This window comes from Emys orbicularis, chromosome 3 (assembly GCF_028017835.1).
Source record: "Emys orbicularis isolate rEmyOrb1 chromosome 3, rEmyOrb1.hap1, whole genome shotgun sequence".
NCBI classification, from domain to species: Eukaryota; Metazoa; Chordata; order Testudines; family Emydidae; genus Emys; species Emys orbicularis.
Window position 1 is genome coordinate 32,028,513 of NC_088685.1, and position 27,267 is coordinate 32,055,779.

The window sequence follows — 27,267 nt, forward strand, 5'->3', positions numbered from 1 at the left end:
TGAACTCTCACCTACTTCTATGCTAACTGCTTACATGCTGAAGCAGAAATGTAAGGGTCAGCTTTTCTCTAGCATACAGCTGCTGTTTTGCTCAGACTGCTGTAAACAGGCCTTGCAAGGCCAAAAGATAAGCAGACGAATGGGAATTTTTCTAATTGTAACTGCTAGAGAAGGGAGGGGTGGGAGGGGTAAGAGGGAGTAACAGAACAAAGGCTTACACAGAAACAGCTTGGAGTATAAAAGGTAAAAGTTGTTTGTATGTGTTGCACTGGATTTGAGACATGCTGGTCTCCTAGTGCCATTTCAGAGCTCTGAAATAAACTTGGCTTGCTTTCTCCCCTCGGTGTCTTTATTGGTGCCAAGCACACCGGGCGACGGACCCTGTTTGCCATATCTCGAAGCCTTTTAGGCAGGCAACAAAATGGTGAATAATTGTAGGGACTACAAGACTCCTTGCCCACAATGAAACCTTCCAGTATAGCTTCCCAACATGTGTAGTAATTGCCACACCCTACTTCTGGGTGTTTCTAGGCTTTTCCAGCTGCATCCTACTGCCCTCTGCATAGATGTACAGACCCAAATGTATTCCAGCTAAAATCCATATTTTCTCCCCATTGCTTCTCGCTCTCTTTTTTCAGGGAAAAAAATAACAACAAATGCTGCAACGTAGTGAGGTGTTGCTAGTAGCATGGTTATGAAAAGGTATTTGGGCCTCCATGGATCCTGAGAAATTAACTGGTTCACAGCTAAACCATATGCCTTTTCAATTACCCCGTAAGTGGATTTGCACAGGTATCACTGAGGACATCATCTGAAAACAATGTGGTTGCACAGGGGTAACAGCTGGCAAAATTTGGCCTGCAGAACCTTTATTACTGGGGATGATGAAGGTTGAGTTTTAGAGGGCTGATAGCTAGGAAATAAACACCTAGTGATTTTTTTTTTAACTTGTAAAATGGAACATGTTTGATTTGGAAATCAGTCAGACACATGACTATAAAGCTACTTAAGGCTGAATTGCATTTTGATGCCCTATAAGGGTCTGAAGACCAGTTCTGAATTATCACCCAGGCACAGTACTGTCATATCACTCTGAATGCTGCTCCTGCCTCATTCCAACAAGGACTGCAGCTGGACAGGAGAGGCCATGCTAGCTCCTGTTCATAACCAAAGGAGATTCGGAATTGAGGTAATTACCCTTTGACTATTTTTGTCTTTGCAGTCTACTGATGTGCCTTGCCAATGCGTTCTTTTTTCTTTTCTTTTTTTAAAGTTAGTTTACCTCTAGTATTAAAAGGCCCCTCTGTAATACCCAGAGAATAGAAAAATACTGGTAGAAAGTTTTTCTTTTTTGGAAGGAGCAGATACAGATTTCACCCTGGAACTTCTTGCTAGTAGCTAGGAAACAGAGTGGAGAGTTCACCAAGGGCCTGCTCCTTAAGTGGTGCTGAGCACCTGCAAGTGTTGTTGAAATCAAATGATCACTCCCTTGCTGAGCTCATAATTTCTGTTCCATCATTACCAAGCACTGAGCTCCTAGGAAACACCAATATTAATGCAGAAAGGGAATTGCACTGCAATGGCTGCAGGGAATATGTTTCCTCAGGAAAGAAGAGGTAAAAGGGAAGGTGGCTTATCTGAGGTTAATGCCAGCTTGTGCCTATTGCATCTGCATAATAATTCAAGAAGATTTCAGGCATGTGAAAGTACATTACATCTCTGTGTTGCTGCCAAGTTTGGTGAAACCTACAGTGATTCATTGAATAAATGCTGGCCAAGCAAACAAATGCTGCAGAAGGGCTATAGAACTGAAAATCTCAATTTATCTGTGATTTAAGAAGCGGGGGAGGAGGGAGGAAGACTGTTGAGACTGGTTCTTCCCTTGTTGTGTTTATCACTTTTTGTTGTGGACGATTGCATCCTTCAATCTTTTCCTCACCCGTTTACTACTTTGAGTCAAATCCTGAGCCCTGTACAAAGCCTGTAAATAAAAATGTTGCACAGGGTGCCTGTTTGGAGGTTGCATGAATGGAACTGTACACCCACCCAGCTACAAAGTGCAGGACACCTGTATAATTTTCTCATGACTGCTACTTCAGTGTCGAGAGTGTAATAATAATGGTTGTTTCCTCTTGTAAAGTGACCATGTCCTGGTTTTACTGGGACAATCTCGGCTTTCCATCTGGAGTCCCAGTGTCCTAATAATTTCTTTTGTCTCACCTGAAATACCCTGGTTTTTCACTTCATAGGATTTAAAAAGAATAGAAAACAATTGTTTAAGGTAAATTGTTGTATTGAATAGAATTTGCTCAATGTTTTCCAGAACAAAGAGTTCAGTGGAACAAGAATTCAGTGTGATGAACAATGTTTGAAGTGAAGAGAGACAGTGAATGAGTGTAGATACTGTCAGAGTCGATCTTTTGTTGAACAATGCTTTGTTCAGTGTTTCCTGAAAACAGCATCTGAATGAGTTTTTCACTTAAAAAAAAAAAAAAAAACCTCCACCCTGAGAAATAAGGATATGTCTCAGCTAAGTCGGAAGCTGGTAGTAACACACACTAAAAGAAACTACTCTTCTCTTTCGTGTGGCTACTTCACAATCCTAAGCATGTTGCCATGCAAAGTAATCTATGATGATCTTTGGCCAAAATGATCACATTGCAACTGAAAACTAATATCCACTGTGTTCTTTCAGCCAATATGTAGTAATGAATAGGATGACCATATTTCTCAAACTGAAAACGTGCTCCCACCCCCCCGGGCTAGCCTGAGTCCCCCTGCCCCTTCCCATGCAGGGTTAGCATTGCTGCTCGCCCAAGCCCCCCCAGCCTGCGCGGGGCTGCCCGAGCTGCTTGGAGATGGCAAGAGCAAATGGGACAAATGCTTAGTTTTGCCAAAAGAGTCGGGCCGTCCGGGACAGGGCTTAAAAAGGGGACTGTCCCAGCCAAAACAGGACATATGGTCACCCTAGTAATGAATGCTGCAGTCAGCTTATTGATGCAGGATGGGCGTTTCAAAAGTGCCTATTGTTTTTCGAACACTTATACTGCTAAATTACTTAGGCGCTTTTGAATGCCCCACCTATAACGTGTTAAATACAGGCAATATTTATTGACTTCAGTTTGAAAAACAACTAAAAACCCCCTATCCCACGCTCTAGGCTGGCAAACACACCTTTAACAATAACCGTTAAATCTCAGCAGTGTTGAAACGATCAGTTCAGCAGGAGTTCAGCCAGACAGTTACAAAAAATCCTTCTGGCCCCTTCATTGTTGTGGGAAGCATACCCTCTTCTTTCTTCAAAAACTCTCCCAAACAGGGGTCTTTTGCTGTCACCAAATTCAGACTGCTTTGGGAGGCAATGTGTTCCAGGGTCGAGGGCCCTCATGGAGAACACCCTGCCAGCTATGCCATCTCTTCTGTAATTCTGGATATCCGCATCAAGGGTCTCTGCTGACCACAGCTGTGGAGCGAGAGAGAATATTTAGTTCTTTCCTTTTCTTTGCATATGTTCCATTCCCATTTCTAAAGTTCTATATCTTTTTTATTATTATTATTATTATTTTTAACCGATGCTCTAGACAGAGGATGAGGCATTTGATCAGAATCAAGAGTCAGTGATGATGATGAATAATTGGCCTACTTAGTTTCAAAGCTGGAATCCCAAAATAAAGCCCATAAGCCCATTATGTCATCTATGACTGAAATATCTCACTTTAGAAAGGGCTATTAATGTCTGATCCAAGTTTGTTTGAAAAACTGTTTTTAAAGAAAATACCCTCTGCTCCAATGGATTTTCTTTAAAGCTGATGTGTTAAATCTTTTTTACTGGGTTTTTACCTTTTAGCTTTAGAAAACTAGAGACGGATATAAGAGCTAATACAAACAGCTCCTGGCTCTAACAAATGATCCTCATCTAATGGGTTAAGAGAATCAGAAATTAACCATGGAAATTTCAGATTGGAAGTAAAATTAGTGAGCCAAAAAAGACTCTCCTGGAGGTTGTTCCAAGCAATAATGAAGCTTGTAGAATGCCTTTCATCCCAGGTTTACCGAACACTTTAAAAACATTAATTAGTTATGATCTCATTCACCTCCAACACCAGGGAAGCAGAACAAAAGAGGGGGAAAACCAGAAGCTGTTATTGAAAGAAGTTAGCAAAAAATATACCCCTTTCTCCCTTGTAGGAATAGGGAGGTGATCTTTACGTCTGCACATGGCTTTACTGAGACTGATAGTGGAATACGGCACACCGTTTTGGTCTCCACATTTTGAATAGATATTGAAAAATTGGAGAGGGTGTGGAAAGAGCCACAAAAATGACTGGAGGCTGAAGAAAATGCCTTACAATGAGAGGCTTTATAGCGCTCAATCTGTCCAGGGTATCAAAAAGAAAAAAAACGTTTGAGAGGTGACTTGGTTACCGTGTCTAAGTAACTTCCTGGGGAAGAGCTCTAGCGTACTGAGAGCTCTTTAAATCTAACAAAGAAAGGCATAACAAGAACCACAGGCTGAAAGTTAAAGCCAGACAAATTCAGATGAGAAATAAGGCACAAATTTTCAACTGTGATGGTGAATTAACCATTGGACTAAACAACCAGGGGTGAATTCTCCATTGCTTGAAGTCTTCAGATGAAGACTGGACGCATATCTGGAACATATGCTTGAGCTGAACACAAGTTATTGGGCTCAATACAGGGGTAATGGATGAAATTTAAGGGCCTGTGATACATGAGGTCAGACAAGCTGATCTAATGGTCCCTTCTCGCCTTGAACAGTATGAATACTTCAGTTTGTTTACTTTGTGCATTTGACAGTACTTTGTACAATTACTTTCACTGTGTCTTCTGCATAGTCCGTTCCTTCCTCCCTGAAAAGACTCTTACAAACATCAACAGGGGAGCAGAAAAACCTTCAGGAAACTTTTCTAAAGCAATTAATTTACAAAGAAAATTCAGAACATGCAGTATTATTTAAGCAATGCTTCACCAGAAAATTAATCAGTTTTAAAATATCAAAACTGAGTGTGTCCCTTAAACAAGCAGAAGTCAGTCAATGCTGACCTAGAGAATGGAATAGCTTTGACAAATAATGAGGTGCCTTGCCAATTAAACAATTAAACAAAAGTAAGTAAATATAATCTTGCAAAGAAAACGTTCCTGGGGCTATATTGAGCTGCAGAACCACTGGGAGACAAGTTGGTGTGTGACATGGTGACACAGTGAAAGTCAAGAGGCTTGGTATGTGGTCAGCCTGTTCCAGAGAGTCAAGAACACACTGGTCAGAAGACTTGGGAATATGGTCACCACATCGTTTCCTGCTCTCCCCCTTCCATATCTACAGAGGTGCATCTGCTTGGGAAAAGGGAGGAGGGTGGCTGCTGCTGTGGCTCTCTTTTCATTGCACACTGGTAATACTCTGCAGCATTTGCACTAATAGCGTTCTGTCAGTGCCTCAAGAGTTTGACAGCTTGGAAATATATATAATATTTTAAAAACAAGAAGGCAATGTAATTTTTTTCTAACCGTTCTTAAACTGAGTGGAAATAAACTGATTTTACCCAAATAGACAAATACACTGTAATCCCATTTCCTATCTTATGGGGATACAGCCAGTGTAAGGACTATCTAGTCTTGAACTCATATCTAAATGAGACTCAATGACATGCTTATTAGGGTCAGGAGGAAATGAAATCCACAAGCACGCATTTGTTACCTCATCTTGGAACACACACCTCGTCTGCTGCAGTTGTAGCATTTGATACTCCTCATGCTGCTGGTTTAAACCCCAACACTGATGGGCTGTATAACTTGAAGGAAAAGACAATTTAAATTTAATAGGGATGAGCAATATTAGGAAACTTGCTAGGACGTGGGATTTCTCTCAAGCCATGTGTGACTAGGCAGTGCTCTGTCCTCATACGCTGATGGCCCAGACACTGCTCAGGCCCACTTTCTTTGAGTGTTCAGTCTGTAATTTTTTCCACTCCCTCCTACCAACATCAGTGCAGTGCAGAATCAGTTTTTAATCCCTACATTTTTGAGTCCAGCTGCACCAGGGCCATAGGAGGAAAAGAGATCGCCTGGTTTTGAGTGCTTCAGCCTGGATTCAGCTAGCGCTGCCCTTCCCCCACCCCCTTTGTAACATTTCCTTCTGGGTTTTTATCAGGTTAGCAAGCTGAGGGCTAATTAATTCGTTACCTCCCCCAGTCTTTCCTTCTGATTAGCTAATAGCTCAATCAGCCGTCACTGGGGAAACTAACTGCGGCTGCGGTGATCAGAGTGCTGACCAACCTGTCAGGCCACAGCACTCTGTCACATCAAGGTATGATTATGTCACTGTTTACATATTTAACTTCAGTTAGATCACTAAAGCAGAAACATTCTTGTGTGAAAACAGTTTTGAATTGGGGATAGTCATCAGTATATAACAGCACTAACATTTCAATATTAGCAGGTATTGTTAGCTAGTCCAGTTATACCTTGGTCCTGTCATTATCATTCCCCAAAACAGCACTCTTAAGAAGATTGTTCTTCCAGAACTGATGCTGCAAGGGTAGCAAACACGAACTATCGCAATAAAAGAAAATTCTTCTACGAAGGGTCTTGGGTCCTGACCCTGCTACGTACGGAGCACCTCCTGTGAAAGTCCTCAACTTAAGCAAACCAGTGTTATGGGTAGTTCAGCTCAGGATCCCATTTTCTCCAAACCCAATACTTTTTCGGGGCTCAGAAATTTTCTGTTTTGGCCCATCTCTAATAGAGGAGAGAGGTAAAATCAGGCAGTGGGTGAAGGTTGATAAACTTTGTTGGGTTTTCATTTAGGAAACCCCAACCCAGGGTGGTTTAGATTAGCTGGTAAAGGAAATAGTATTTAACTTGCCACTGGCAAGCTGTCCTGGTACTGCATTCCAGACAAACAGGGGCTCTCATGCTGCTCGTTGTGTGGGAGGGAATGGGGGTGCGGGGGAGGAACACTTTAAGTAATCTAAAATATAGGAATTTGCACCAGGGACATTACAGGACCCGCCCACTTTATCCTTTCTTGCATTAAATTCTCCCTGTTTGCCAAGTATAAATGTTGGCATGTGCTGCTATACACATTGGTGTTGATGCTGCATCATAGAAGGGTAGGATTTCCTATCTATCTTTGAGTTTTGTATTGTGCACCTTCCATGTTAAATGGAGTGGCAATCACAAAGTGGACTTCATGGAGTCTGGCTCTTCTCCTTTTTTGGGTTCTATAAATCCTCCTTGGAATAGGTTGCTTTTATGGGGATTGAGGAGGGTGGTTGACATTGAACGTTCAATTGTAGTGGAAAAGCTTCATCAAATAAGTAGGTTTTGAAACATTTCCTCTAAAGAGGATCAGACTCTGGATTCATTTAATCTCCTCTGGAGTTTTGTTCCACAGCTGCATCCCTCTACACTGAGAGTGCCTTGTCTGCAGCTCTCATTCTTCATTCTGGGTTTGAGATTGTTCAATACTAGAATATAGTTTGTAAATATGTTTAGATATGCAAAGGTGTTTTTACTTGTCTCATGCAACGTGAGGAAAGTTCTTGACAGTTTGCATCAGTGTTAATTTTAACTTGCTGAATATAAATCCTCTCTAACCAGTACCCAAATACTGTGATTTATGTCTGGGATCAAAATGAACTGCAGCATAAGAAATTCTGTGTGTTTCAACAGATTTCAAGTTCAAATAGTTAAACTCCAATTAATAAAATACACTTTTTAAACTTTCCTCAGCATTCAGTTTGTTACTAAAAAATCCCTTTGATTTATTTAGGAATTTGAGTATGTTCAGCAAATCTTTAAGTGACTTAATAATCCATAAAGGGCTTCTATTTAATGACAACTTTAATACATAAAAGGCTTTTGAATTAGACTACATGTCTCGGGAGAAAAGAACATACACAGCTTTAGTTAATGTGCTTAGACTACTTTTATAGCTTATCATATGGAAAAAGTGTAAAGATGACTTTACACTTAAACTCAATTTATGGTCCATTCAACAACAATCAGAAGATCTGAATATAGGAGACGGGGGAGCCACTCTTCCTGTAGAGGCTCATAAAGAGCCAAAGACATTCACAAAATTTATTTTCCATTGGTGTTGTACATCACAGGGCTAAAATGTCAAAGAATGGTGTGCAGAATTGTGCACACCCACTTGCACATATGTACCTAATTTGTGCATAAAAATATCACAATTGCATGTGCAAATAGAGTACTTGTGCATCCATGTGGCCAGTTGCATACTGTGGCTTGTCACACATGGTGGCTGTGTACAAATACCTGGTTTGCCATTATTGTTTTTAGAATCTGCATGTACATTAGGTACATGCACTCCGTTACCCATGCCTGTCTCTGAAAACTTGCCCCATAAAAGTGATGATTATAGATAAGCAAAGTATTTTAGATCCAATAAATAGAAGTGTGGTGAGCTGAAGGGGGAAGTTAATTACACCCAATGATGATGTTAAGTAGGTGGTGTTTTTTTGAAGGCACAGAGGAGAGGTGCAAGGGTGATCTACCTTTGAAGTGACAGCATCACTTCTCAGTAGCAAGCTGTTTATAAGGCAGCAGCCAGGGAGAAATAACAATCATCTTCAGAGTGTTAAAAAGAGTGTTATATGTTAAAAATGTGTTCTGATATTAACTAATCTTTGTGATACTCCTTCAGCGTAATAGGTGGCCCCCCTTTCATAGAAACCAAGGCACACAAGTGAAGTGATTTAGTTAGGATCAGAGCAAGGAGTGGAGCCTCAAGATCCTAACTTACAAAGCCCAGGCTCATTCTTCAGAGAAGAAAAAGTGGAGGTGGAGGGAAATCAGAAGCTACTTCTGTCATTTTCACCAGCCAGTGATTATTCTACAGCAAGAGGCTTATAAAAGGTGCAAGAACTTACTGTAGAGGGTGTTATTTGTTGATCCTTAAAAAAATATATCTGACAGGAGTGCCAGAGTGCAGATCAATAAGTGTCAGGTTTTTTGCAGTGTGTTCCAGAGATGTCTTGCTAAATGAAAATATCTGTGTTTCATCAGCTATTGTAAAGGTGCTGCTTTTCAAGAGCAAAATATTGCTAGATATAACCCACACTTATTAAATAAACCAGTAGAAATGTACATTGTCAGGGACTAACAGCTAAAGTGACAATCCTGGTTGCTCAATCAAGTGGAACTATTAAAAGAGTTGGGTTCATAGCTCTCTAGTGTTTAGGGCTCTGATTAATATCCCTCAAAAATCCTCCTCAAATGTGCTTATTAGATTTTATTTATGTAACAATGGTGATAGTCCTGTGTGCACAGTTGGTTCAAGATCTGAACACTCCTAAAGTTTGGATGTGTTTGGAATTCAGGTTTCTGTTCAGGCCCATATCCATATTCATAAGCTGCATCAACTATTCTAGGACATATAAGAGCCTAGGTACAGTGAGCCTGATTCTACATTGCCTTGCACTTTGTGTATTCATTTACACCTGTGCAAAATGAGTATAAAATGCTACCACTTGCCCTACATGGGTGTAATGACTACACAAAGAGCTAAGGCAATGGGGAAGCATGCCCACTGTAACCAGAGCAGGCATGTTTCTCACTGTGGGTCTGATCTTGCAAACATCTGAGTGAGCAGCATTTACTCAAAGGGATTGTCCTGTTGAAGAACACATGGGTCTATCATAAATCAATGGTTATTCTTGGAGCTGAGCTGCAAAATTCATATCCATGTGTTCTAAAAGTTTAAGGGTTTTGTCTCATGGGCTTTATTTTTGCCCAGTCTAGTATCGATGTGAAATCACTGAATCACTTTTTTTCAACCCACGTTCTAAAATAGTTGAATATCTAGTAGATACTCACCTACTTAATGCACTCAGATTTATTTTCCCCATTCGTCAGAAGATGATCAGAAACCAAGCAGAGGGCCTGATTTCATGCGCCACTTATGCTGGTTTTACCTTGATGACTTCAATGAGGCTACGTCTTCACTACCCGCCTGAATCGGCGAGTAGAAATTGATCTCTCGGGGATCGAATTATCGCGTCTCGTCGGGACACGACAGTTGATCCCCGAATCGACGCTTGTACTCCACCAGCGCAGGTAGGAGTAAGCGCCGTCGACGGGGGAGCCGCGGAGGTCGATTTGCCGCCGTCCTCACAGCGGGGTAAGTCGGCTCGGATACGTCAAATTCAGCTACGCTATTCGCGTAGCTGAATTTGCGTATCTTAAATCGACTCCCCCCCCACCCCCGTAGTGAAGACGTAGCCTTCACTCTTAATTTATACTGATATGAGATCAGAGTCAAGTACAGCGTGGTTAGTATTCTGTCAAACGGCCACAGCAGATAGAGCTACAGAGAGGAAATATTGGGAGGTGATTCATTGGCAGAAATCAATCTTATTGACTGTTTTGTGTTACAAGGATTCACAGTCATTTATTTTTTCTAGTGAGAATTTGACATGTAGAGTCCCCAAGGCTAGTAGTTTGTAGATGTTAAACGTTTAGAAGCATTGCCGAGGGAGGAGTCATAAAACAGTGAGTGGCGGGTTTCTAGGTGTATATAAAAAGGCAAATGAGCTGCTTTCTCATTCTTAGAGGCTTTTGCCGTCTTAAAAAATAGAGATTTTGATGGAAGAGGCTGGCATAAAACTAATGCTACTGGGTCAGAACTGCATATTTCATACTGTATACAATTTCATTGTATTCCTTCAGGGAAGGTCTTAAGTATGTCATTCAATAGAAGGTTTCATGGGCATCTCAAGCTAATAAAAGTGCACTCTAAAGAGGTAACCTAGATTGCTTTTAAAAACTAAGACACAAGCCAGTGGAGAAAATGCTGGGGTTTTTAGAATGGGTCAGTGCTTACGGTAATACTCGGGAGAGTAATAATGGGACCAGATGATGAGCAGAAACTGGAGAAGGGGAGTAGCAAAGGAGGAAAATGAAGAGGTTCCTGTAATAGGGTATGTCTACACTACGAAATTAGGTCGAATTTATAGAAGTCAATTTTTTAGAAATCGATTTTATACAGTCGATTGTGTGTGTCCCCACTTAAGACCATTAACTCGGCGGAGTGCGTCCACAGTACCGAGGCTAGCGTCGACTTTTGGAGCGTGGCACTGTGGGTAGCTATCCCACAGTTCCCGCAGTCTCCTCCGCCCATTGGAATTCTGGGTTGAGCTCCCAATGCCTGATGGGGCAAAAACTTTGTCGCGGGTGGTTCTGGGTACATGTCGTCAGCTCCCCTTCCCTCCGTGAAAGCAACGGCAGACAATCGTTTCACGCCTTTTTTCCGGGGTCCCATCCACCGGACCCACTCAGCCCGCTGCCTGCCTGGATGATCGGAACCCCAGGCAGGCAGTGGGCTGAGCGGGTCGGTCCGCTGCCAGTCTGGGGCTCCGTCCGCCGGCTCCTGCCAGCCGGGGTCCCGCTCAGCCCCACTCAGCTGGCAGACCTTGATGAGGTCGATCAGGGGTGCCTGGACAAAATGGCTATCCTCCTCTTAGAGCACCGAATGGGAGTGACTCCAGGTCATTCTCTTCTTTAAGTTTCGTCTCATGGAGATTCAGTCCTGCCTGGAATATCATGCCAGCTGGAGGCTTCTGCCTCAGGCTGCTCTCCCAGCCGGCATTACCGCGCGGTCGCACCTACCCCAGCCTGCCCCTTGCTCCCATGGCTCATGAAGCCTGGATAGTAGTAAGGAGCAGTTCAACTTGTGGAATGACAAATCCAGAATGAAGGATTGCACTCTATGGGCCACGTTAAGATTATTTCAGAGTCCTAGATAGCATTTAGTCCCTATAAAAGGCTTCATGAAAATTCCCCCTCCCCCCAACAAAAATGTTAATTTAACAGAGCAGCTGAAAGGGTAAGGAACCCGGGACTATAATGGAGAGAGAGATTCCATATTATTTCACTTATAACTGATATAATTCAAAGTAAAATTTCACAGCGCGGTCTGTTCTAAGACTAAAAATGCAGGAGAGGAGTCGGAAAAAGGAACGGTGACCTGTTTCCGCCCGGTTTCAAACCAGTGACATTTCATGTGTTAGGTGAACATGACCACCACTACACTACAGGACTTTCATGTGTTAGGTGAATGTGATAACCACTACACTACGGGGCTTCTCTTTTTTTGCCACAGACTTTGCCGAATGGACAGGAATGTTTTCTCTAGCTACAGAAGCTACCTAATGCAATGTCTATATCTATGGCCTTCCCGCTCACAAAGCAGTCATGCCCCCACCCAAGGCTGACACAGTGACCTGGCTCGGGCAGGATCGCTAGCGAGGCATGATACTTTTGCCGTTAAGCAAACACAGCAATTTTTTCCTGGCCTCTGCCACTGAATGCCTCCATGCATTAAGCTGTGCCCTATCGGTGTGGGAGGACTGCATGAGCTCAGAAAACATGTCATCGCGAGTGGGGTTTTTTTCGCCTTCTAATCTGCGATAACCTCAGGGACGGAGATGATAGGGGGAACGTAGACACATTCTGGGGGGGACTGTACGGTCACCTGTGCTGCTGAATTCGCCACGCTGGCCAAACAGGAAATGAAATTCAAAAGTTCCCGGGGTTTTTCCTGTGTAACTGGCTAGTGCATCTGAGTTGAGAGTGCTGTCCAGAGCAGTCACAATGGAACACTCTGGGATAGCTCCTGGAGGCCAATACCGTTGAATTGCATCCACACTACCCCAAATTCGACCTGGCGATGTCGATTTCAGCGCTAATCCCTTCGTCAGGGAAGGAGTACAGAAATCGATTTTAAGAGCCCTTTAAGTCGAAAAAAACACTTTGTCCTGTGAATGCGTGCAGGGTTAAATCGATGTAACGCTGCTAAATTCAACCTAAACTTGTAGTGTAGACCAGGGCATAGATTGTTCTCCAAATCTTTCCTGTATATTATGGGTGTGGTAGGGGTGGCTGGGTTTGGTATATTAGTTTTCCTGCAAATTCCCACTGGCTTCTAGAGGAAATGAAGCAATCCCCCCCCTCCCTTGGTTTCAGCACTGGCCCTTCCCTCAGTCTTTCCCTGCCAGAGACAGCAGGACTGGGGACATTGCCATGGAGGGGGTTGACCCTCTTATTCCTGTGGCCAGAAGCAAATCCATGGGTGAAGGGAACTCATTATAGACAAAGGGTAATATTTCCAGGAGGGCCTGAGTGACTTAGGTGCCTACGTTTTAGTTACAAAAGCAACTGAGACACTTAGGCACAGCTTTCACTGAGCGTCAGGTTCCTTAGTGCCTCAGTCACTTTTGAAAATGGAACTGAGGATTCTAAGTCACTTGGGTCCTTTTTGTAAAATTTCCTCTAAGTGATTAAGTGGGCTGAGCATCTTCAACTGCCAGTGGACCTGCTCCTGCTCCCATTTAAATCAGAGAGAGTGTTGTCCTTGACTTTATTGTGAGCAGGATCAGGACTGTCAAGTTCTCAGCATCTCACAGACTCTAGCCCATTCATGAAGTTTTGACTGAGTAAATATTTGGTAAAAACACAGTGAAGGGGTCAAGATTGGGCTTGTTGACTTCAGTGAGAATGGCAGGCACTGAATGGGAGCTCAGTGCCTCTCAGGATTTCATCCTGTCTCTGTAGCCTCTCCATGATGATTTTCCTTATGCTAGTTATGATGGTTTCAGGCTGTCCTAAAGGGAAAATCAAGTTGCCTTTTGGAGAATATCCAGCATAATTTCTGTGCCAGCCTGTGATCTTGTATTCTCACATGTGATACCTACTTTTCTGCTTTGCACAGACTGAATTTCTAAGGAAGAGTCACCATCCATGTTTTTTTTTAAACCAGACAGTGATATGTGCACAGAATGCTGGATTGAAAAAATGATCACTGCCATGTAATTTCCAGAGTGGCATCTTTGCAAATGGGGCTCGATTAAGGTTCATTCTCTCAGAAAATCTCCCCTTTCCTTTTCAGATTTTTGGATGCTAACCAGTTTAAATAAGTTCTTGGTTTAGTCTGCAAAATTCGAAAGAACAATGTGTTTTTTCAATGAAAAGTTAGTTCAACTGCAGAACCTTCCAGTTAGAGTGCTAGCATAAGTCCCATTAGCCCACGTCTTTCAACCCAGGCTGGGAGCTCGCTCCCGATCACTGCAAAATGCTGTGTAGACATACCCTAAGGGCGCTCCCAGTTCCTGCGTGGCCAGACAGGGGCTATCTAGATATCCAAGCCCAAGATGAAAGCAGGGCCTGCACATCTGATCTGTTCCCTGTGAGCAAGTGGGCTGGCAGGGGGTGGGGAGTAGGAAGAGCCATTGTTTCACCCCTTAGGTACCAGCCAGAGGCAAATTTAATGAGTATGCTGGAGATCTGCTAACGGGCAGATCCATCATAATCTATCCCTGTGGGGAACAGAAGAGCTGGTAGAAGTATTGTCTCTGAGAGACAATCCTTTTTATCCCTTCTTCCACTACAACTAGAGGGGAAAGTCTGGAGCCAGGTTTTAAGTGAAGGTTACATAGTAAGGAGGTAGGTTTCTAGGTTTATTCCAATTGCCTTGGTCACCCATTTATATACCACCATCAGTGGGATGTATGAGAGAATCCTTAAGAGGGAAGCATCTCCATTTGACACTTTCCTGAGGAAACGTTGGCTTCTAAATTGCTCCAGTTTGTGTCGGCACAAAAACTGACATGCTGTGGGTCGTGCTGGAGAGAAATAAAGTCAGCGGTGTACGTTCTGCTTGTGTGCTTAAAAACAGCTACTGTGTGTGGTTGGCATAAGTCAGTACATACATAGCCGCACTTCAGTATACTAGCAGATGGAAGCCCTGAGGGTGCAATAGTATAAATGAAGTATGGTAATGGGCTGAAGGAATGACAAAGTAATATAAACCTGAGAGTACGTGGTACCATTTTGAATAGATTGGTATACGTGTGAGGGGTCAAAAATAATATTTTCCATTAATAAACTGGACTGTATTCCACTTTCATTATCCCATCACATTCCTATCAATCACTCTCTGCAACCTGCCTGTTTTTTTCCCCAGTGATAAGGTGAAATGTGAATTAGTAGCAATACTGGAGCCAGTGCATTTCTGTAAACTCTGGTGCAAGGAGATTTCCCCTTTCTACTGCTGGTTGAGTAGTAATGGGACTGTGCTTTAGTGCGCTACTTTGGGAAACATTCAACTTTTATGGTGCCATTTGGTTAATCCCTCTGATACGCTAAGAAATGAAGTCACATCCAGTAAAAGATTCTATACTGAATGTGTTTTAGTTCTTGCATGTCCGCTCAGGTATTTTCTTCTGGATAATTACTCAGAGATGGGCCTAAATCAAAACCCTGGACTGGAACCACCTCCACATTTAGGCAAAGTTCTTTTTAACATTTTGTGAAGCCCAAAGGTCAACTTGGTGGTTAGCCTGGTCCTTTGGGCTGTGCATGAAGAACAGGATTTTGGCCAAAGCCCTTTTACCTGAGGGGACCTGCTTAATGACAGTGAAGTGATGTCCGCTGTGTTAGTTTGTTTACAGAGCCTTCATTTCGGCGTTGAATGTTGGTACCTGACGAAAGCAGGGGTTTTACTTTTTCTTTTGAAATGAGCACCAAGCTGCTTTAGCATGTAATCAACTAAAAGGTCATGTCAAACTGTCGTGGCTGCATTGCCACCTTTGTTCCCAGCCTGGGATAGGGGAGTGAAATACATGGATGCAGTCCTGCATAGAGAGTAGCCCAGGCAGACTCCCGTTGACCTCCATAGGGTACTGTGCATGCACTGGGTTTGAATGGGACTACTCTCCTGCTATTTGTGTAGGCCTGGCCTAAGGCAACAAATAAGCCAAAAAGCAAAACAAAACTTTTAACATGGGGGTGGGAGGCACCCTTCTATATACATCATATAGAAGTGCAAAAGAAGGGACATAACACCAATTTTTCTTTTTCTTTGGGTACGTCTTCACTTACATCCGGGTCCGGATGTAAGCAATCGGTTTTCTGAGTTCGATTTATCGCGTCTGGTTAAGACGCGATAAATCGATCCCGGATCGATCCCGGAAGTGCCCCGGATCGATCCCGGAAGTGCTCGCCTTCGACGCTGGTACTCCAGCTCGGCGAGCGGAGTACGCAGCATCGACGGGGGAGCCTTCCTGCCGCGTCTGGACCGCGGTAACTTCGGACTAAGGTACTTCGAATTCAGCTACGTTATTAACGTAGCTGAATTTGCGTACCTTAGTCCGAAGTGGGGGGGTTAGTGTAGACCAGCCCTTTGCATGCCACCTTTTTTTTTCTTTTGAATTCTCTATAAGGTTCATTCTATAGGAGTTTGAAACAAAGTGAAACAGCCACCAAGCCTGAATTCTGCAACTTACTCTGTCTGTCTCAGATAAAGGAAAGGATATATATTTCCCCCCACACAATACATAATTAAACTGTGGAATTCATTGAGGCACAACAGCAAACTATCCTGATGTGAAGGAAAAACAGAAAGAATAATAAAAGAGCAATGTAGCTGCATCAGGGGCTCTGTAATAACCTGAAAATCAAACAAGAATCCTACAAAAAGTAAAACAAAATGTTAAAAGTAGCTGTTACCAGATTTGCCCTTTACTTTGGGGTATGCTCATTTATTAGGGTTACTCTTCTGGGCGGTGGTTTCTGTATTTCTATCAATGTACTGCTTGTGTCGCTTGTGTTCTCATATGGAGCTCTACTTCTCCCTTCTGCAAGTCCCCTCCCAATGGAGCTATCCTGCAGGACCTAGGTTCCCCAGGGGCTGGGTTCTTCCAGCCCCAGAATCAGATGAACACACACACACTTGAGAGGACCGGGTTAATCAGCACCTCCAAGCTGTCACCCTCCTATGCCATGGGCACCGCACCGGAATAGAGTACGCCTGAGCAGGCTGGGTCGAGCAGTACTTCCAAGCTGCCACCCTCATATGTCCCAGGTTCAGCATGTCCCTATCCCCACTTTCATGTTACAGTTGTTCTGGTAGTAACCCACTTGATGCGCAAACCCACCAGGATTTTTGGGTGCTGCAGGGATCTTTAGCTTAGGTACGTGGAGTGTTGCTGCAGAGAGAGAGAGAGAGAGAGAGAGAGAAGCAACCAGCTTAACCATGAAAGTTATTTATTGCTAGATGGTAACCATACAAAGGGAGCCAAACAAACAAAACAGTTATAATATTAAATCTAACTTAAATTGGATTACAAAAGTCAGGTTTAGAAAACTATAACTGATCACACAAGTCAGGGTCAGAAGGCTATACCTTGAGAGAGAGAGAGCTGGGTTCTCACCACTCTGTGAAGCTTGAATCGATCGGGGGTCCCAGGTGATGGTGGTAGCCAAAGGTCCGGAGTGCTGGAGACAGGCAGAGCCCCCAGCATGATCAGTCAGGAGAAGATGAAGTCCCAATGGAACTGATGCAGATTTTGGATCCAGGCATCAGAGCACTTAGTTGAGCATGGGTAGGGGTTTTTGTAGGGAAAGAACAATGGTTCAAGGGAGAACACTAGATTTGTTTCTGGGTAAACTGATGGCTTGAGGGAGTATATCAAAGTTGTTTTGTTCTGGCTAGACAATAGGAACTGATCATTCCTGGCTATGGGCAGTGTTCCTTCCAGGGAGCTCACAATGCAATTAGGCAGCTTCAGTATTTTGGATACCAATAAAGGGCTTATTACTAGAATTGGTCTGATAACTACTGAGCTGGGTGTGTGCAGGCATGGGTTTGTTAACGTCGTTAAGATCTGGAGCAGAGATCCCCCATCATGCAGTGCTTCCCTGCTTCCCTGGTCCCAGAATTCAGTGCGGTTCTTGCCTTAGAATCTCTGTATGCTAATAGAGATGCCTCCCTGTCCCCTCTTCGATGCAAATGAGGCTAGGGGAGTTTCCTTAATCCTATCACCATTGTCCGGAGGGGTTTAGGTGTGTCTCCCACTGCCTTTTCATTGCTTTTTGTAAGTCTTTCTTCTGATTAGTTTTGGTTCAAGCACAGGCTGGATGGGGAGGTCTTTTGTGAGTCAGACAGGCTGGGTACTGCGCCCTGGTTCCCCGAGAACACAGAGCTGATAGGTAACATAGCACAAGCATGTAGGGACAAAATCCGAAAGACTAAGGCACAAAATGAGGTACACTTAACAAGGGGCATAAAAGGCAATAAGAAGATGTTCTGTAATACATTATGAGCAAGGAAAACACACAGGAAAATATAGGCCCACTACTTAGCGGGGAAGGAGAGCTAACAATGGATGACAACAAGAAGGCGGAGGTGTTTACTGTCTGTTTTGCTTAAATCTTCGCTAAAAAGGTTATTTGTGACCAGATGCTTAGTACAATTCCTGTTAGCAAGAGGGAAGGAACACAAGCCAGAATAGAGAGAGAACAGTTTAAAGAATGTCTAGATAAGTTGGATGTATTCAAGGCAGCAGAGACTGGAGACATTCACCTTAGAATAGAAATTACAGAACCATTAGGCTTATTTATGAGAAATTATGGAAGATGGGTGAGGTCCCAGGAGAATGGAGACGGGCACACATAGTACCTACCTTCAAAAAGGGGAACAAAAAGGACTGGGAAAACTATAGACCAGTCAGCTTAACTTCAACATCTGGAAAGGTACTGGAATAAACTATTAAATAATCAATCTGTAAGCACCTATAAGATAATAGGGTGATTAAATCATAGCCAACAAGGATTTATTTGAATCAAATATAATTCCCTTCTTTAACAGGGTCACTGGCTTAGCAGATGGGCGGAAGCAATAGACATAATATATCTTGATTTTTAGTGAGGCTTTTGATACAGTCCCACATGACATTCTCATAAGAAAACTAGGGAAACATGGTCTAAGTCAGGGGTAGGCAACCTATGGCATGCGTGCCAAACGCGGCACGCGAGCTGATTTTCAGTGGCACTCACACTGCTCGGGTCCTGGCCACCAGTCCGGGGGGGCTCTGCATTTTAATTTAATTTTAAATGAAGCTTCTTAAACATTTTAAAAGCCTTATTTACTTTACATACAACAATAGTTTAGTTATATATTATAGACTTATAGAAAGAGACCTTCTAAAAATGTTAAAATGTATTACTGGCACGCGAAACCTTAAATTAGAGTGAATAAATGAAGACTTGGCACACCACTTCTGAAAGGTTGCCGACCCCTGGTCTAAGTGAAACTACTACAAGATGGGTGCATAGCGGGTTGAAAGACCATACTCAGAGAGTGATTATTAATAGTTTGCTATCAAACTGGAAGGGCATCTCTAGAGAGGTCCAGAAGGGGTGTATCCTAGGTCTGTACTAATCAATATTTTCATTATTGACTTGGATAATGAACTGAGAAGTATGCTTATAAAAATGGCGATAACACCGAGCTAGGAGGGGTTGCAAGTACATTGAAGGACAGGATTAGAATTCAAAATGACCTTGACAAATTAAAGAATTGGCTTGAAATCAATAGGATGAAATTCAGTAAAGACAAGTGCAAAGTACTATCCTTAGGAAGGAAAAATCAAATGCACAACTACAAAATGGGGAACAACTGGCTAGGTGGTTGTACTGCTGAAAAGGAATTGGGGGTTATAGTGGATCACATATTGAACATGAGCCAATAATGTGATGCAGTTGAGAAAAAGGCTAATATAATTCTGGGGTATAGTAATAAGAGTGTGGTATATAAGACACAGGAAGTAATCATCCTGCTCTACTTGGCATGTGCGAGGCCTCAGCTGGAGTACTGTGTCCAATTCTGGGGGCCACACTTTAGGAAGGATGTGGACAAATTGGAGAGAGTCCACAGGAGAGCAACAAAATGATACAAGATTTATAAAACCTGACCTATGAAGAAAGGTTTTAAAAAACTGGACATGTTTAGTTTTGAGAAAAGAAGACTGAGGGGGTGACCTGATAAGTCTTCAAATATGTGAAGGGCTATTTATGAAGAGGAAGGAGGTCAACTGTTCTCCATGTCCACCGAAGGTAGGACAAGAAGTAATTGGCTTAGTTGAAATGGAGATTTAGGTTAGATATTAGGAAAAGCTTTCTAACTAAAAGGATAGTTAAGCCCTGGAATAGGTTCCAAGGGATGTTATAAAATTCTTGTCATTAGAGGTTTTCAAGAACAGGTTGGACAAACCCCTGTCAGATATGGTCTAGGTTTACTTGGCAAATAATTTTCAAGATAAAATTGAAGGGACACCAGATTTGTCTAGTATGCCAGGAACTTTGAGACTAAAGTGATCCTCATCCCTTTGAAATGAGGGACACTTGAGAGGTATGTGAATGCTGGTGCAAGAGACCAGCCTTAAAGTAGTAGAAGTTGAGAAAAATGAATGCAATAGTAGTGATGCATGTGACCCATGTTAAATGATGCAAGTGAAGTAGCTTAAGCTTAAGAAATGCCCACAATATCTTTTCACTCAGATGTTTCTGATGTCCTGTTCATAGGACTCTTTCAGATGCTAATGAAATGATGTCAAATTATTTCAAGCTCTAACTACACTATATATACTTGGCATTAGTTCCTTTTTCTATTATTCAGTCAATACTCCATCTACTCTCCCTTATAGGTCACTTGTTTATAATTTAATGCAGAAACATAAACCAAAGAGAAGCATAAGCATTTAAAGCTCCCTCTTCTTACCAGGAATAGGAGGGATATTTTTACAGCTCTGATCCTGCAGGCAGCTCCGTATGAGGAGAAATCTGCACGTTAGGCCCATCACCATGGGTGCAGCAATCTGCCTGTGCGGAACAGTTTGCAGGGTTGGGGCCCTATACATGCAGTGTTGATAAATAGTTAAAGATGTATCCTATTCTTATTTCATATCTAAATCTAGATCATCTGTACAAACGCTGCTTCCATCTCCACTCAGGGATGTTTTTAGAGAGCCGACAAAAACAGTCACCTGCTATCCAAGGAGGAAAAATAAACACTGGTTAATTTCCAAATGCTTTACATTTAGCTCTGTTTTGCTTTAGATCAGTGTGACCAGAGTCCCAGGGGAGCCACACTGAAGTTACTCAGTTAGGGCAAACTGCAAAGAATGGGGCAGACAATCCCAAAAGCTGGTGGATATTCCACTACTTAGATTTACCAAGCCAGCACAATACAGCTTCTATAATACTTTACTGGTTTCCGAGAAGCCAAGACACAGTTTCCTATAGCAATCCAGCCCTGGGCTTCCACCCAGACACCCAAATCAAATATGATGATTACTGAAAATCTTATTCATCATATAAGAAAGTTCTACCAATCCCAAAGGATCGGGCACATTACCTCCCAAGTTAATGAATATTTCACATCTTTCCCAAATACCCGCTTACAGCCAATTCTTATTAACTAAACTGAAATTTGTTAAAAAAGAAAAGAGAGAGAGTATGGGTTAAAAGATCAGTATAAATACAGACATGAATACAGTACTATGAAAGTAATCTCAGAAGAGACGGTGAGCTTTGTAATTGCAAAGAGTTCTTTCAGAATTAGTTCATAGGTTATAGTCCACTGTTCATATCCAGGGTGATCCAGTTGGGATTGGAGATCTCAGGCTCACGACTCAAGCTTCCCCTGCATAAAGCATCAAGCAGATCTGAGATTAAAAGGATCAGGACCCAAGGGGTTTTTATACAGTTCCAGGCCTTCTCTTGACAGCTCGGAGTCCTTAGGTGAGTAACAGGTAATGATGGAGACTCTGAAGTAGACCTAGTTCCTAAGCATCACTGGTAATTAGCTACATGGATTAACATAAGGCAATTGCTTGTTTTCCATCATTCACAGGTGTTTTGCTGTATACTTCAAAGGGAGATCAATACAGTGTTATCACTAAGTTTCATAGAATCATAGACTTTAAGGTCAGAAGGGACCATTATGATCGTCCAGTCTGACCTCCTGCACAACGCAGGCCACAGAATCTCACCCACCCACTCCTGTATCAAACCCCTAACCTATGTCTGAGCTATTGAAGTCCTCAAATCATGGTTTAAACTAAAGACTTCAAGGTGCAGAGAATCCTCCAGCAAGTGACCCTTGCCCCACACTGCAGAGGAAGGCAAAAAAAAAAAAAACAACCCAGGGCCTCTGCCAATCTGCCCTGGAGGAAAATTCCTTTCCGACCCCAAATATGGTGATCAGCTAAACCCTGAGCATGTGGGCAAGACTCACTAGCCAGACACCCAGGAAAGAATTCTCTGTAGTAACTCAGATCCCACCCCATCTAACATCCCATCACAGGCCATTGGGCTTATTTACCACTAATAGTCAAAGATCAATTAATTGCCAAAATTAGGCTATCCCATCATACCATCCCCTCCATACACTTATCAAGCTTAGTCTTGAAGCCAGATATGTCTTTTGCCCCCACTGCTTCCCTTGGAAGGCTGTTCCAGAACTTCACTGCCATGATGGTTATTTACAGTTCATTTAAATGTTAAAAATCTCCTTTTGATCTCTGAATTAACAGAATAAAGCATAGACAGGGACCATCTGGTTACATTGTTAACCTCTAACAATATATATGTAAACACACAAACATTATCTACCAATATGTCCCTAAAGGTTGAATTTGGGTCATTTATCCTGCAGGACGCTTAACCCTTTCTGGCCATGTGTCACAATCAGCTTGCTTTTTAAATACTTATCACCATGTGATTTGATGACAGAACTGGAAGCTTCAGAATTCTGGGGTTCCATCTGCTTCACTGTGTTACAAAAATGGCATATAGTACAGTACATTCTCTTTAATCTTCCTCCTTTGAATTTAGTTTCTGAGATTTTGCCCTTCAGCATAAACCGTGACATTTAAAAGTCATGATACCTTATAGCATGCCCAACCTTTACCATCCTACTTAAAAGCGTCTTACTTAGAAATAATTATTACCTCTCCATGTAGGGAACAAAGTCTGTTCAGAAGAAATCATTTGACATTTTTACCATTCCCTTTTCTCCTAATAAAAGGAAGGTATTAGAATAGGGAAAATATTGTGCATTGTTGACTCTTGGTTTTTTAATTCTTTAGCTTCAGTTTATCAAGACTTACTTGTGTGTATACGTACACACACACACACACACACACACATATATATATATTTTGGTATGAAAACAGAAAACAGTTGTCAGAAGACCAGTTGCCTGATAAAACATTAAAGACTCTGATCTAAAAATAAACAATCTATTTATATGGAAGTGATGGTGTGAAGATAAGCCTTGAAGACAAAATGAGATTGCCAGCATAGTAACTGGCTTGCTCAGAACAAAATATGTAAACCATTCAAACTATAAGAGGGCGTAAAGTAGACATAAATTGCAGGTTAGGAAGGAAAAACTGTACCTGGTGAGACCCTGCACTATTACTGCAGTTCCACTTATAATTGAGGTGAATCATCATGATTCAGAGAATTAATAGTAGACAAATAAGTAATAGCACAGTCTCAGATCTGTGCCACAGTATTCCTATATTATGTGAGGACCCTTTTGATTCCAAAATTTGTAGGGAGTAAGGAATGTGATTATGGGGTCTCATTAGGTAACCAGGCTCACAGAAAGCAATCTGCTTTACAGGTGGATAAACTCTCTGAGGTAGAGAATGTGCTAATTGGATGTTCTGGGGAGGAAGCCAGGGGGGAAATGTATTTATTTCAGGTATGTGCCATTAGGCTGTGGGGAATGTGTTTACTGAATAGGAGGAGTTGTATGGAGATAATACTTTTGTAGCCAGGATGAGAAGTGCAGTATTTTTGCAAACTAAAATCAAGGTCATAGAGAATTATATTGAGTATAAAATACATTAACAAATAAACCAGAGCTTGACATGACCTGAGTTGAATCAAGGAGTCTTAGAATTATTTAAAATATTTTTTCTTAATTAACATAAATTATACCTTTATAAAACATACATATATACAATAAATCAAAATCCTGCCAAGAGCTACAGAAGAAATTACTGTATCAAATTTAAGCTCAAATATGGGTCCCATATCTCCTTAAATCTCTTCCTCTGGATTTCCTCTGAACTGATAGGTGAAATCACTCTAGATTTGTAGAGCCTCAGACTTGGATTGGAACTTTATTTTTAGATTAGGCAAAATGAAGCCATGGCGGCATCATGGTCATCAGGAAGCCTCGTGCAGGGAAGAAAATGTAAAGAATGGTATCAGAGATGGGCCTGAACCAAAACCTCACTTCTCAACATCTCTCCAAACTTTGGAAAAGTCAGATCCGGAAAAGAATCTTTCAGCTTCTTTTCTGGAGTCCCTCCCATATGTCCCATCAACCAGCATCAAGTAAGCTAATTGACAGAGCACTTTTCTTTTCTCACCAAGGATAATGCTCCTTTTTCACCAAAGAGCCATGAATGTTAACATTTCAGAGACCTGTCTGGATCCAATTGCCAGATCACCACACCATTAATTACAGATATTGCTACATGAAAAAAATGTGAGCTGTTGTATAATTATTACTTTGCACAATGTATAACTCTTGCCAGTCCACAAAGATTTACCATCACTGTTTCTCCTCTCTGGCTTTCCCTCTTTTTCTTTTTTTTGTCCTTTCTCTGTAGTGAAGTTTCTAATTTGCCTGGTACCGACGTTAGACTTACCGGTCTGTAATTGCCGGGATCACCTCTAGAGCCTTTTTTAAATATTGGCTTTACATTAGCTAACTTCCAGTCATTGGGTACAGAAGCCGATTTAAAGGACAGGTTACAAACCTTAGTTAACAGTTCCGCAACTTCACATTTGAGTTCTTTCAGAACTCTTGGGTGAATGCCATCTGGTCCCGGTGACTTGTTAATGTTAAGTTTATCAATTAATTCCAAAACCTCCTCTCGTGACACTTCAATCCGTGACAGTTCCTCAGATTTGTCACCTACAAAAGCCAGCTCAGGTTTGGGAATCTCCCTAACATCCTCAGCCGTGAAGACTGAAGCAAAGAATCCATTTAGTTTCTCCGCAATGACTTTATCGTCTTTAAGCGCTCCTTTTGTATCTCGATCATCAAGGGGCCCCACTGGTTGTTTAGCAGGCTTCCTGCTTCTGATGTACTTAAAAAACATTTTGTTATTACCTTTGGAGTTTTTGGCTAGCCGTTCTTCAAACTCCTCTTTGGCTTTTCTTATTACATTCTTGCACTTAATTTGGCAGCGTTTATGCTCCTTTCTATTTGTCTCACTAGGATTTGACTTCCACTTTTTAAAGGAAGTCTTTTTATCTCTCACTGCTTCTTTTACATGGTTGTTAAGCCACGGTGGCTCTCTTTTAGTTCTTTTACTGTGTTTCTTAATTTGGGGTATACATTGAAGTTGGGCCTCTATTATGGTGTCTTTAAAAAGCGCCCATGCAGCTTGCAGGGATTTCACTTTAGTCACTGTACCTTTTAACTTCTGTTTAACTAACCCCCTCATTTTTGCATAGTTCCCTCTTTTGAAATTAAATGCCACAGTGTTGGGCTGTTGAGATGGTCTTCCCACCACAGGGATGTTGAACGCTATTGTATTATGGTCACTATTTCCAAGCGGTCCTGCTATAGTTACCTCTTGGACCAGCTCCTGCGCTCCACTCAGGACTAAATCTAGAGTTGCCTCTCCCCTTGTGGGTTCCCGTACCAGCTGCTCCATGAAGCAGTCATTTAAAGTATCGAGAAATTTTATCTCTGCATTTCGTCCTGAAGTGAAATATTCCCAGTCAATATGGGGATAATTGAAATCCCCCACTATTATTGAGTTCTTAATTTTGATAGCCTCTCTAATTTCCCTTAGCATTTCATCATCACTATCACCGTCCTGGTCAGGTGGTCGATAATAGATCCCTAATGTTATATTCTTATTAGAGCATGAAATTTCTATCCATAGAGATTCTATGGAACATGCGGATTTGCTTAAGATTTTTACTTCATTTGATTGTACATTTTCTTTCACATATAGTGCCACTCCCCTCCGTGCATGACCTGTTCTGTCCTTCCGATATATTTTGTATCCCGGAATGATTGTGTCCCATTGATTGCTCTCAGTCCACCAGGTTTCTGTGATGCCTATTATATCAAGATCCTCCTTTATCACAAGGCACTCTAGTTCACCCATCTTATTATTTAGACTTCTAGCATTTGTGTACAAGCACTTTAAAAACTTGTCACTGTTTATTTGTCTGCCCTTTTCTGATGTGTCAGATTCTTTTTTATGTGCATGTTTATCATCTGATCTGGCCCCTACTTTATCCTCCTCCATCCTCTGCTCCTGACTAGAACCTGGAGATTCTCTATCATTAGACTCTCCCCTAAGAGAAGTCTCTGTCCGATCCACATGCTCCTCTGCAGCAGTCGGCTTTCCCCCATCTCCTTCAGCCTCACCAGATGCAAAGAGAATAATTTAGAAATTTTAGATGGGTTGATCTAAGGGAACCCAGTTTGCTCTGATATGCCTGTGTAAACCTGGAGTAATTCCATTGGCTTTTCTGGAGTTAGTCCAAGCTTACACCAGTGTAACTGGGGGTAAAGAATCTGGATCACAGTGCTTTTCTAGTCTGCACTACTGATTTGCTAATCGGCTGCTGGTATATAACTGCTCAACTGTAGCAAGGCATTTTAGAAAAACTTTGATCTAATTTGGTATTTTGTCTTGATAAATATGCAGAAGATTAAACCAGAATCTAAATTCTTGGCAATAAAGCCGAAGAACAAGCAATTATTAAATATTTTCATCCATTTAGTATTTTGCTGGAAAGTCTGCATGAAAGATGAATATTTTATTTTCCATGATTGTCTTCCACTGCATACATACTTTTATAGGCTGGATTCTTGCTCATTAATTAAGACAACCTCTCTCACAAAGGCAAGTTAGTTACCTCATACAAATTCTGTCTCTGTCAGAACATGATGTGATCTCAAGTCTCTTTCATATCACCTTGTAATCTCTTAGCATTCAAGACACTTTCAAAAATACAACCATTAACCCAATTTCTTAAACTTCACATGAAGTATGTTAATTATGTCTGGCACAAGGTACAGTACTTCACAGATGAAAAGATGGAAGCAATTCATCTTATTAAATAAAGCTGTTGAGAACTCTGAAGCCAAAATATTCAATGAGAGTTACTTTATCAGCTTCACTGTGAAACTTCAGGGACAGTTCCTTTTCAGAATGAGCTTTCCTGGGTGAAAAAAGCCAGGTGTTTAGTAATCATTCATTCTCTTCAGCTGAGGAGAAGAGGCTGAGGTTACTGGGCTTATTTAGTCTGCAGAAGAGAAGCGTGAGGGGGGATTTGATAGCAGCCTTCAACGACATGAAGGAGGGTTCCAAAGAGGATGGAGCTAGGCTGTTC